Source organism: Cherax quadricarinatus, chromosome 98 (genome assembly GCF_038502225.1).
Source record: "Cherax quadricarinatus isolate ZL_2023a chromosome 98, ASM3850222v1, whole genome shotgun sequence".
Classification (NCBI taxonomy): Eukaryota; Metazoa; Arthropoda; class Malacostraca; order Decapoda; family Parastacidae; genus Cherax; species Cherax quadricarinatus.
The window spans coordinates 2,943,858-2,957,206 of NC_091389.1; positions in this window are offsets into that span (position 1 = coordinate 2,943,858).

The window sequence follows — 13,349 nt, forward strand, 5'->3', positions numbered from 1 at the left end:
TTTATCTCACCTCTTAACTTATAATTTATATACTCTATTTTCAACAAAGTTATTTGCTTTTATAACAATTATTACCGATGTTTAAAGCTAATAAAAATCTTAGCAAAACATTTAAATTTATTGAAAGTATTTTAATTGTTACCATAAAAACCTGAAATTTTAGAAAAAAATTTTTAACATTCCTTCATAAAAAAATTATAATTTTACGGTATAGACATGCACAGTTAATGCTCTATTAACTATAAAAATATTTTGGATACCCGTGAGGGTAATAGCTTTAGTTAATTTATTATAGTTATTAAAGTTTGATTGTCCCAGAGTGTTTATCCTGTAAATGTTCCATTTTTGCTATTATATGTGACTGGTTTAGACCAAATAGATAGTGTGAGACTACACATATACATCTATCTTGGTTGATAACTATCTCCAAGACACCAGGGAGGAGCAGCTGCCAACTTCAGGAGGTCCCAAAAAGTCCAGATAATACAAGTTGCCCATCATTGTATCTTTGTTCCCATAGGCTTGGAGACCTAGGCAAAAACTCGTCAGGGTTACTATGGATCCTAGATTCACTGCCTGGATGACGTAGAGTGCGGTCGTGCTTTGCACCCTTCTACTCTTTTCTTAGATGAGCTACTCAGGCAACAACATGGCGCCAGGTGTACGCAGGAGAGTGAATACTGTGGGCATTGAGCTCATTAGTCAGTTGATGTGTTATTGCCCAAAATTGTAAGAGAGACATACGGCATCATCAGAGACGAGGATTTATATAGAGTTGCACTGAACAGTGTGTATAGAATATTCGTGAAGGTGCTAACTGCTCAAGTATACGAGGCGTTGGTGGATCGTTATCAAGATGTCAGCATTAACGTAACACCGGCAGTGAGGGTCAAGTTGACGGATGTATCACGACATTATTCGTGGGTTATGCTCCGAAACGTGCCTTTTGAGGCTGATGAAGTGGATATTTGCAATGTTTTCGAACGTTATGGCACTGTACATCTAGCCCAACGTGGTAAATGGGTAAAAGGACCCTGTGATGAATGGTTTTGAAAACCGAAGAGTTGGAGAATTGAGACACTTATGCAACACATGGGAATCTTTATTGAAGAAACGTTTCGCCACACAGTGGCTTCATCAGTCCAATACAAAATAGAAATTGGTAAGTATATTAGAAGTTCGAGGTAATCAGTCCCTCAACCTGGAATCGATGTGTTCAGTCCATCACTCCATCCTACAAGAGTGATGGACTGAACACATCGATTCCAGGGTGAGGGACTGATTACCTCGAACTTCTACTATACTTACCAATTTCTACTTTGTATTGGACTGATGAAGCCACTGTGTGGCGAAACGTTTATTCAATAAAGATTCCCATGTGTTGCATAAGTGTCTCAATTCTCCAAAAGGAGCTTACACAGGATATCCTGAGGGTTCTTTCAATCTCAAGATGACGGTAAGGCATCCTATACCCTCGTATGTATATCTCGAGAGGAGTTTAGAACCCAGGTAATGGTAGCGTATGCTGGGCAGAGGCGTACATGCCGACTGTGTGGCGAATATGACCATATGGCGGCAGACTGTGGCAAGCGGAATATGGCTCCTGGGCCGGCAAGGGGCGGAGCACCTGCATATGAGAAACCGATGCCTAAGGAAGAACGGGGGCAAGGAGGAGGGTGTGGTCGCTTGTGGAGTGAAGAGGTGGTGGCTCCTGTGGAATCGGAAGGAGAAGTGGTGGTGGCTCCTGTGGAATTGGAAGGAGAAGTGGTGGTCCATGAATCACCTGGCCCATCAACAGTACAGTTGTCAAGTGAGGAGGTGCGGGTGGGTGCAGCAGTGCAAGCTGTTGAGGAGGAGTTGGAGACGGTGATACAGGCTGTGTTACAGTCTACGGAGGTGGAGAGTCACAGCGAGCAGGAACCTGAGATCAGGGCAGAAGGTGTGTGCAGGGGGGGGGGGATCAGGTGGCACCTGTGATGGACAGTGCGAGTGCCATGGAAGAACATGGAAGCGGATTAAGGGTGGTAGAGGTGGAAGTTCATTGTGCTGGCTCTCAGGACTCAGATATGGAAACTGAGGGAGCTACAAGGAAAAGGGCAGCAACGTCAGATTCAGACGATGTTCTGATGCCGGCGCAAAACCAGGGAAAAAGACATGGGGTTATGGTACCCAGAGTGATTCTACGAGAGGGCCACAACAGAAGGGGGAGGATGGTTGGGAAGGAAGGTGGAGTGTGTGGCAAAGGCAAAGCCCAGGGAAATGGTCTGAAAGGGAAGAGTCTCGACATGAGGCGGGGAGGGAAACCTTAAACTGGCCTCAGGTGTATAACAATAAATATTAATGGTCTGTGTAATGGTGTTAAACGTGAGTGCTTCAGGATGTTTTTGAATAGATACAAGGTTGATGTAGCTTTTGTGCAGGAGCACAATATTAAGCTTGGTCGTGAATTAGTGGTGCCTGAGTAGCTTGTGTGATGCCGTCTGAGGAGGAGTGGGTGTGTTGATCAGGGAGGCGAGCCCGTTTGTATTGCACAGGAAAGAGGGGGGGGGAGAGTATTACGTGTGGAAGGATGGTGGATGGGAGAGAGAGTGGCGTTTGTGTGTGTGAATGCCCCAGCAGAAAGTGACGTGAAAGTAAAGATAGATTTTGTGTGGTAGGAGCTTGTGTACTACCTACGCACATTACCGGCTGTGGCGATTGTGGGGGGGATTAGAAATGTGTAGTTAAGAGGGCAGACGGGGAACCCAGAGGAGCGGGATATTGTTCCTCAGTCTTGGAGGGCCTGCTTAGAGATCTTCAATTACGTGATGCTTTCAGGGGAGGTTTATAAGACTGGGATATGCGGCTCGTTTGGAGTTTAGTTTAATATGTTTATTATGCACCCCATACCCATCCTGTGGGCGGTAGTCAAAAGATTACAGAGGTACATAATGGGTCCAGGGACTGGGCCTCAAAGTTTTGATAGCTGAGCAAGTTACAGAGGTAATGAATTCACAATTTACAAAGGTAATGAACTCACAATTTACAAAGGTAATGAACTCCAGGTAGGTCTAGTCACAATCATGACAAGTTACAAAGGTATTTACAGATTACAGAGGTACACAATGGGTCCAGGGACCGGGCTCCAAAGTTTTGATGGCTGAACTAGGTACAAGGTAATGAACTCACAAGTTACAAAGGTAATGAACTCACAAGTTACAAAGGTAATGAATACCGTAAGAATGGTTACTTACGTTTATACATGGCTGCAATCATGAACAAATTTTAGAGTAATGAGCAATTCACACTTCCACACCCGGTCACAACTGTAGTGAGTTATTTTTTTTTTTTTATATTTTATTTAAAACCAATACAGTTTAACATAAAAATAAAGAAACAGTATGGAACCTAATCAAATTAACTGACAAACGGATTGTACTTACATGCTCGCAAGATATTACAACAAAAACTTACATCAAGAACATAACTAAAAACAAAATTACATGTCACAGGGTCATGAATTGACATATATACAAAACCTTGCATATATATAAATTGTACATATAAATGACATCTGACAAAGGTTCAATACACTTGAACATAAAATATACAAAGAAGTTATATCAGTTATATCCCATCCTTCACATTAATCAAAAAACCAAAACCTAACATCATAATCTGACTAGATAATCTACATACTTATCCCTAACAATACAGCTGAACATATCCCAACATACAAATAAACAGAAAAGAATACAGCTTAGAACACAATAACAAGCTCTATACTGTTACAATACACCCATATAAAACTTTCAGACAAATGGACTACGTCACTAAACTGTCTAGATATGTCTGTATACCATACAGACTAAAACTTAACATCAAGAACTTGCATGAACACCAAACCGGTATCAGGGTACAGACCTTAATTATAAACTTTAAAAAGAATCAATCATGCGTATATAAAGTATTACATAACGTCTGACCCATGACAAAGGCTCAATACAATAGAAAGAGATATATATTTATATATATACACATACACACCCACACACCCACACCCACATCCACACACACACCCACACGTACACAAAAATTTTCACAAAATCACATTAATCATATGCACTGTATGCACAATGCAAAACAGGATATAAGTATCTCTCATCGTGCAAAAACCCAGCACGTAACATAAATACAAACTAAAACACACTGCATGTCGCAAATAACTTATTTCTCAAGAATCATGTTATACAAGACTGATACACATCATAATTATACATAAAAAATCTACTATATTATACCTACATTCTGAAAAGTGTTATATCTACCATAACGAGACCTTGAGCTCTACATCCACACTTGGATGTCATAAAGTCCCAAAGAAAACCAGGAAACCATTCCAAACCCACATTCACAACACTCTCACGACCCCCCCCCCCCAGGGAGGCGAGCCCGCTGTTGCCCCCTGACTCCCTCCAACCTATGAAAACCCCTTCATTCACTCATATCCAATCACAGATTTACGAGAATCCCTAACGTTAGCATTCTATACCCCTCTGAGAAAGCCTGATCCCACCTCCTCCCATACAAATCTCTGTTACGACACCTCGTACTATAGAACGTTACCGCAAGAACCTTTCTTCTCTCCTCACTATCCCCTCTCCCCCTCATCACCCACGACATATATATATAATCTACCATGATATAATCTAAAGCTCTTATGACACCCTCGTCTAACCCACCCATATCTAGACTTAGAGCACGCAAAACCGACACCCCACGGCCCCCCACCCTCTGTACCAACCTACTTAACCAGCACCTAACCTCCTCTAGCCCTTCACAAAAGTAAACTACATGGTACGCTGTCTCATCCCCTCCACAGATACCACACCCCCCACCCTCTACAACCTGTCTGTTTCGTAATATCTCACCAGACGGAAGGATCCCATGCAGAAAACGAAACATCACCTCACGCGCCCGAGGTTTTAACTTCAATTTACTAAATCTAAACCAAATACTCTTCCACGCATACATGGGGAACAAACCCTCAACTGGGACAACGCATCTACCTACAAGTAACCTACACAAAACCCTTATACGAACCTTTCTCAGTTCCCTAACCAACATAACAGCCCTCAAAACTATTTCACATTCCCTCAACTCCATTCCTCGATACCACATACCCAGCCTGTCGTGTATCCTTCCCAAACGCCCCGCGTTCACACCCTCACGCAACACTTCCCATTTAATGAACACACATTTAGCCCTCCGTCTCAAATCCAACAACCCCAACCCACCCTGACTTACAGGTAACATTACAACCTCCCTCCGTAACCAATCACAACGTGAACCCCATAAAAATTTGTACACCCGTCTTAATATCCCCGCAATCGCTGTCCCTGTAATTGGGAACACTGCAACATACCAAACCTTACTATACAATAAAATGTTCACGACTATCACTCGCTGTATCAGAGTTAGGTGCTGGGGTCTCAGAACACCTAGACGCCCCACGATCCTTTCCAATAACCTATCCGAATTTTCCTCCCGCGCCGCAACCATGTCATCCCTATAAATAATACCACAAATCTTTAAAGACACCGCCCATTCTTTAACAACATTACATCTCCCCCCCACACCCCCCACCCAAGAACCCAACCCCATGCACCTTGACTTCGCACTATTTACCTGCATACCCGTGGCACTTCCAAATAATTGCACCACCTCGTCCAACACTCTCATTGACATCCCTGCACGAAAGAGAACAGTGGTGTCGTCAACATATCCAATTAACCCCGGCCAGGCCCTCCCACCCCCCACACTTCCCGCACATGGCGTACATAAGCTACGGTCAACCATTCTATAAAAGGGGTCCTGGAAACACGCAAACAATATTTGGGACATGGGGCATCCCTGTCTAAGGCCTCTTCCCATTGCAATTTCCCTCCCCATACACCCATTAATCTGTATCCTCATTTTCGCTCCCTTGTACAACGTATTTACCCACTCGACTATTTCCTCCCCAAAACCCTGTCTCCTAAGTATAACCTGCAAAGCTCCCCTTTCCACTCTATCATATGCTCCCTGCCAGTCTAGAGCCAACAAAGCCGCCCCTCCACCCCCACCCTTAGCTTCCACAAAACTTCTCAGTATCCCATGTCCTTCAATCATCGACCTTCCCGGCAACCCGAACTGAGATTTTGACACCACCCTCTCCACTACACATTTGAACCTATTACCTAAAATTTTTGCAAACACCTTATAGTCTGCACACATCAGTGATATGGCTCGGTACTCCCGAAGGGTGGGCTGCCCCTTGACCTTCGGGACCAGCACTACTACTGCTGTTTCCTGCTTCTCCCCCAACTTACCCTTCTCCTTCATACTATTAAATAACCTAACTATAAATTCCTTTATCAACGCCCAATGTTGTAAATAAAATTCTACCGGGAGACCATCAATACCGGGAGCTTTCCCCTTCCTCATTCCCCTTAACGCATTCTCTATTTCCTCTGCCGTAATCGTCCCACCTAAAGCCTTTCGATCACTATTTCCTAAATTACACGTCACATACGTACACACCTTGTCCAATGCCCCATCACCCACCCCCCCACTGTTCCAGTATTTCTCGTACCAAGCCTCCGCATACGCACACATCCCCTTCGTGGTTCGTATCTCCTGCCCTACTCTATAATTCCCAACCATCTCCGTTACCTCTAAACATGGTATAGCCGTCAGCGCCTGCCTTTGCTTTTGATGCCGCAAAACACACGCTGACGGCTTGTCGCCCCAAAGCACTTCCTCCACCCCTGCCTGCATCCTTACAGCTTGAAACCTTTCATTTTGCAACACCCTCAACCTCCCCTTTATTTCAGCTATTTCATCCATAGGAAAATTATTCCCACCCACCCCCCTCCCATAGCAAGCTCTTAACCTATCCTCTAAATAGTTAGCCAGTCCATATTTTAAATTATTAATACGTTTTCCTTCTCTCACATAAAACTTTCTAATCCTTTCCTTTGCGACACTATCCCACCATGTCACAATGTCATCCACTCCCTGTTCTTCCACACTAAGCTCCCTCCATAGGACTGAAAACCCCTCCAACCCCTCCTCATCTCCTAACACACTTATATTCAATTTCCAATAACTTCTATATATGTCCGCGAGCGTCCCCCACCCAACCTCCACCACCACTGCCCTATGATCTGACATTGTAGTCTCAACAGTACTGAAAGATTTCACGTTCACTCCCTGAGAAAGGTACACTCTATCTAGTCTCGCAGCCTAACCACTCCTAACAAACGTATATTCAGTCTCCCACACCGCTCCCCCAAAGGCATCGCGTAACCTAACATCCCTTAATAAATCCCTAAGAGCCACAGACATATATCCAGCTCCTCTTGGGTCCACATCAGCCACCCTGATTACACTATTCCAGTCCCCACCAACTATCGCCACCTCTGGCAGTGCACTTAAGAAAAACACAAGATCCTCACACACAAAATCATTCTTTACCTTTATGTTATTTTCTGCCGGCGCATACACACTCACAAAAGACACACGCTTACCCATCCACCACCCATCCACACGCAACACCCTCCCTCCCCCTCCTCCCTCGCTTCTCTGCAAAACAAACGGGCTCGTCTCCCTTATTAAAATTCCCACACCACCTTTTAGACGGGGAGATGGCAGGGTAACTACCCGAAATCCTGCCACCTCCAACACCCTACCCTCTTTGAAATTGTGCTCCTGCAGGAACACAACATCCACTCTAGATTTATTCAGAAAATTACGAAACCAATCTCTCTTCATACCGCTACATAACCCATTAACATTTACAGACATACACCTAAGGCCTATTAAAGTTTCCACCCCTGCTTCCTCTCATCACTCTTTACAACTCCAGAGCTTGAATTTACGTTTGACACCTTCAGAGTGCTCTCTTTCCCTCCCCCCTTCTTCCGGTGCCTCCTATCATGGCTACCACCACCTACACCACTACCTTCACACTTGACCTCAGTCTTTTTCCCAGGCCTTTGTGCAGGCGTAAGGACGTCATCAGAATCTGATGTAGCCGCCCTCTTTCTCGTGACAGTCATGTTACACATATCTTGATCAGATGTTACCTCTCGATGAACCTCCACCTCCACCTGAGAATGGTGTAATGAGTCAATGGATGACTCCAAACCACCACCACGTCCCAAATTATCATGTCTCAGACTTTCTGGAAGCGACGATTCTCCAATGACACCACGCTCAGATGTAACATCCCTCTCTGGTGGTGACAACGTCTTCAACACCTCCACCAATTCCTCCTCAATCTCATGAACCTTCTCTTGTACTTGCTGCTCCTCCTTATCCACAGGAGACGACACCTGATCAGGCAGTTGGGGGCGGGACTCCAACTCACCACCAGTCCTGTGTGCCCGATCCACTATCTCGCTCCACAAAACACCACGCCCTCCATCCGATGTTTGTTCCTCACCTGCCACCTTTGAAGCAGGGGCTGCGACGTCCACCACAGGTCCAGGCACATGTCTTCGCTTGTCACAGGTCGCCGCTATGTGATCATACTCACCACATAGGCGGCACGTACGTCGTTGTCCTGGGTACATTACCATTACCTGCGTCCTGAAATCTTGTAGGTACACATAGGATGGTATTTGGTGCCTCAAAGTCATTTTAAGGTTGAAAGAACCCTCTGGAAAACCAGCATAGGCTCCTGCCGCCCACGTACCATGTTGAGCATAATGCACCGTCCCATACTTCTCAAAAACTTTCCTTATATCCGCCTCGTCCGCCTCAAAGGGAACGTTGCGTAACTTGATCCACGTATAATACCGTGAAACATCTATCATTCTTACAGTGACAGCTGGTGTGACGTTAAGACTCACGTCCTGAAACCTGGTGATTAACGATTCATAAACCGTTGCAGATAGCAGTTTGACGAAAATTCGTTGTCCTCCGTTCAATGCTACACCATACAAGTCACTATCTTGTACTCCATAAGTCTCCCGTATGATCTTTGGCAATAAGACTTGCGCAGAACTGGGCGTTATCGTTCCTTTAAGTAGCTCAATGCCTACAGTATTTATCCTTCGTCTCAGACTAACCGCCATCTTGACGATCACAGTGCACCTAAGTTGTTAGCCGAGGTGTGACAGCACCACTTCACACCACTGCAGCCAGGTAACTGACAAGGGCGCTCGCCTACACACAGCAGAGGGGTGCCGAGCACTACCGCACACTACCGTGGTCAGGCAGCAAATAGTGAGTTATTGGTGCAAATGTTGATTGCTGAGTCTGTCTCTCTCTCTCACACACACACACACACATACAAATTCATACACACACACACATAAACACACACACACACACACACACATACACACACACACACACATACACAAACTCATACACACACATGCACACACACTCATACACACACACACACTCATACACACACACACTCATACTCACACACACACACACACACACACACACACACACACACACACACACTCATACACATACACACAAACACACACACACACACACACACACACACACACACACACACACACACACACACACACACACACACACACACACACACACACACACACACACATGCACATATGTGGTAATGCTTTATTTACAGCTAGCAAAGTCAGGGCATTTCTCCAGAATGGTCTGTAATATACCACTGTGGATAAAATACTTAGCCATTTCTTGAAAACTTCTGAGTGAGTTGTTTCTAAATTCATTAATTTTATCGCACTCCAGTACATAATGACGCAGGGTGTGACAATAATCCATCTGGCAAAGTTTACATTTCGTTTGGTCTACATCTGGTGGTGGTGATTTAACCTGCCAAAGATATTTGTAACCCAGCCGGAGCCGGGCGGTAGTGACATCCAAGAGTCTGCTTATTTTGTTGGATGCACCATAGACATGTGGCTCCTCCTGCATGATAGAATGATGATAGATGGACTCACTGGTGTCGTTTGGACAGGTTATATTTATCACATAGGGTTTCCGTAGAGTCTTTTAAAACTATTGAGATGGTGTCTTCTGATCACAGGGCGGTATTAGTGGAGGTGGGGTGGGATGCTTTGGCTCGTAGGCAGGGAAGTTACTGGAAACTGAACACAACCGTTTTGGGGGATAGGGAGGGAGTGGAAGGTTTTGCAGTATTTTGGGAACAGCTCTGTGCAGACAAAAGGACTGAGGACGATGTGGTAGGATGGTGGGATAGTGTGGCTAAGGTAAGAATACGTCAATTTTATGTGAGGGAGGGCAAACACACTAATCAATTGCGGTATGGTTTGTCAAATTGTTTAGAATCTAGATTATGGGATTGTTACGAGGGGGGGCGGGGGCTGGGGTGTACCCAGTGGAGGATATACACATGTTGAAGGAAAGGATAAGGGATTTGCAAGAAGAACGGTTTGCGGCAGTACGGGTACAGGCGGGGGTTGGACGAAGTACTCTGTGGCGACAAGCCATCGGCTTGTGTGCTGCGAGCACAGAAGGTACAACAGCAAACGACTAAAATACCGGGATTGCAAGTCATTTCTTTGGTGGGGGGTTTTAGAGAGGGTCAGGTATTAAGGGAAACCACGGGAATGAGTGCATATGCAGATAGATGGTTTGAGGAATGCGGGAAAAGTAGTGGGGTGGATGGAGAGGTTCTTGGGCAGGAATGTGAGTATGTGCCGTGCAAACTAGGGAGGAGTGATCGGGAGGCACTGGGTGGGGTCAATGAGGAGGAGGAAATATGGAGAGCCCTTATGGACATGAGGAAGGGAAAGGCACCCTGGATTGATGGTTTACCATGCGAATTTTATGTACAGCACTGGGGTCTGCTTAGGGGTTTCCTAGTAGGGTTAATGAATGCCATGAAAGAAGGAGGTAAGATGGGAGAATCGCGGGCAACGGCGGTGGTGGTGTTGGTCCCGAAGGGTAAACAGCAGAGTACCCTTCGGGATTACCAAGCCATTTCGTTGCTTTATGCTGATTATAAATTGTTCGTGAAAGGTACAGGTGCAAAACAATGGGTGTGTGGGGGAGGGAGTCAACATGGAGCAGGGTCTTCGGCAGGGATGTCCATTATCACAACTATTGTTTGCATGTGTTCAGGATCACTTTTATATGATGGTGGAGGATCGTCTAAGGACAGGGGGGGGAGGGTGAGCAGAAGCCTTGGCCTGGTTTGGTGGGCTATGTTGATGATACAACTATTTTGGTGAGCGAGGAGACGAGATTAGGACTTTTGGGGGAAGTTGTACGCAATTTTGGGAGAGCGACTGGGATGAAGGTGAATCTGGAGAAGTCAATGATAATGGGGCTGGGAGAGTGGGCAGGGAGATTAGAATGGGGATGCGATGTTGTGCAGCGGCGGACCGGGAGTCTGAAAATCTGCGAAGTTATATATGAGGCTGACCTGAGTGCTGCCAGGGTTAACAATTCGAATAGGATGGTGGAACAGGTGCAGCGTCGTTTGGGAATGCTACGACCTCACCATTTAACCCTTAGGCAACGTGCAATTGTCATCAATGTATTACTATATAGTAAAGTCTGGTTTGTTTCGGCTGTGATGCCATTAACAGGAACAGTGATCACGAGTATTCTTAGAATGGTGTTTAAATTTTTGTGGGGTTCATGGTGCAACTGGTTGCGAAGGGAGGTAGTGACATTGCCTGTATGTAGGGGAGGGTTGGGTTTGTTGGACTTGAGAAAGCGTGTGAAATGTGTGTTTATTAAGAGGGAAGTGATGAGTGCAGGTGGATGGAGGGGGGGTCAGCTAGATAAGGTACATGCTCACCTGAGGAAATGGTATGGAGGGGCGGAAATGAAGGAATGTGAAACAGTGTTATGTGCCTTAGTGTTAGCCAGGGAACCGGGAAAAGTAAAGGTGGGAACTTTGTGTAAATTGTTAGAGGGACATGTAGTGGCGCCAGTTGAAGGGATCTACCCCATGTATGCTTGGGATGTAATATGGTGAAGATTTAGTAAATTAAGGATACGACCTAGGACGCGTGAGGTTATGTATCGTTTCCTGCATGGGATTTTGCCAAGGGGAGCGATGCTCAGAGATAGGAGGGTTATCGAGGGTGGGGTGTGTGGCAGATGCAGTGGGGAAGACAATGCGTATCATGTTGTCTATTTTTGTGAAGGTTTGGAGTGCATCAGGGTATGGATGAGTAAGGTAGTGGTGAGAGTGGGGGGTCAAGGTGTGTCGGTATTGCGAGCGTTGAGTCTTGATATGAGTCCTGTGGATGAGGTGTGGTGAGGGGTTTAGCATATGTAATTGTGGATTACATTTATGTTTTGTGGGGGATGTGGGGAAAGGAGGGTGGGGATGTGCTGAGAAGGACTTTGGCGGCGACGTTTTATCGAACTTTGTGTCGCAATAGAGACATTTTTGGAAAAAGGTGGTATGAGTTTTTTTCTGAGGGTTATAGGGGACTAACAATAGGGAATTTATTGGCATTATAAGGGGCCTTAACTGCCGGGGTGATTAGGTTGGTAAAAGGGGGGGGGGGTTCAGGGGTATTCAACGGGCTCACCTCCTTGGGTGTGCAGTGATGGGTGATTGGGTGTGATTGGAGGTTCTAGTGTGGGACTAGATGAGAGGTTGTGGAAGATTAGTTTTGCTTAGTTCCCTTGATGGGGAAGGTGTAAATAGCAGTTTAAATATATCACATTTATTAATATATAACCTATAAATTATGTAACATGTATATTGTTTGATAGCGTATTATATTCCCCTTGTACTGTTCTTGCAATTGAATTTTAACCTTTCTTGAGAGTGTATTCCTTTCACTATGGTTCCTTGAAGCACCGAGTTATTTTTTTTTTTTTTTTGCCATTTTGTAACTTGTTCCTGCAACAGTTTGCAGTGTTACCTATTATGTAAACATGTGTGGATGAGGATTAGTTCTCTAAATTAATATTTGTATATATTTGTATGTAATATTAGATAGGCGCGTGCTAGAAGGCACAGTGATAGTGAAGTCTTGTGGAATGTGTTACGTTTTGGTAAGTTTATATGTGGTGTGTTAGGTGTTATAAGGAGTTTGGTGTTGCTAACTTACTAAAATTATGATAGACCATTTGGATAATACTTATTCATGTTGTAGTTCTTTAAAATATTTACATAGCCTAGTATTGTACCACTAATGTAGCATGTGGTGTATTATCTTGTATTTTGAGCGTGAACTTCACGATATGTAATGTTGTTTTAAAAGTTTGTATTTCATGATTGTCAACATTAATAATTGATATTATATTGTGGTGTTTATTACTTCTACTTATTACGGTGTATGTGTATAGGAATGTAATGTTTCATATCTGTTTTAGTT